We start from the raw sequence: 328 nt of genomic DNA, 5'->3' as shown, positions 1-328 counted from the left end.
TATATATTTGAATATAAAGACAAAGGAGGAACAGGCAACACAGAAGAACGAAAACCAAAGACACAAGAAATTGAAGGGAAATAAATGGGAAAACTCAGAAAAAAAGGAAGCAATATGTAACCATTTGACTGAGGATTTACTGCGGCAAAAACGCTCCTCTTACCCTGAATATAAAGGAACTGGACTGTCATGGGTGAAGCTAAATTAAATGGATTTAGAGGATGGCGCAAGGCCGCCTTCACGCAATACAACCGCAGATTTTTATTATAAACACACACTCACGCACATACGCACACGCGCGTGTTTATTTGGTTTGTTTACAATCGTT

General features: G+C 39.0%; 1 protein-coding gene across 1 annotated transcript in view; it reads right to left on the bottom strand.

Annotated features, from left to right (window-relative positions):
• The window catches only part of LOC119593592 (A disintegrin and metalloproteinase with thrombospondin motifs adt-1-like), a 60,261-nt gene that overhangs the window by 24,335 nt on the left and 35,598 nt on the right, over positions 1-328 (bottom strand). The gene's annotated exons all lie outside the window — the stretch shown is intronic.

This window comes from Penaeus monodon, chromosome 32 (genome assembly GCF_015228065.2).
Source record: "Penaeus monodon isolate SGIC_2016 chromosome 32, NSTDA_Pmon_1, whole genome shotgun sequence".
In the NCBI taxonomy this organism is placed as follows: Eukaryota; Metazoa; Arthropoda; class Malacostraca; order Decapoda; family Penaeidae; genus Penaeus; species Penaeus monodon.
Note: the sequence above shows the minus strand (reverse complement) of the source record. Positions and strands in the feature narration are given on the sequence as shown.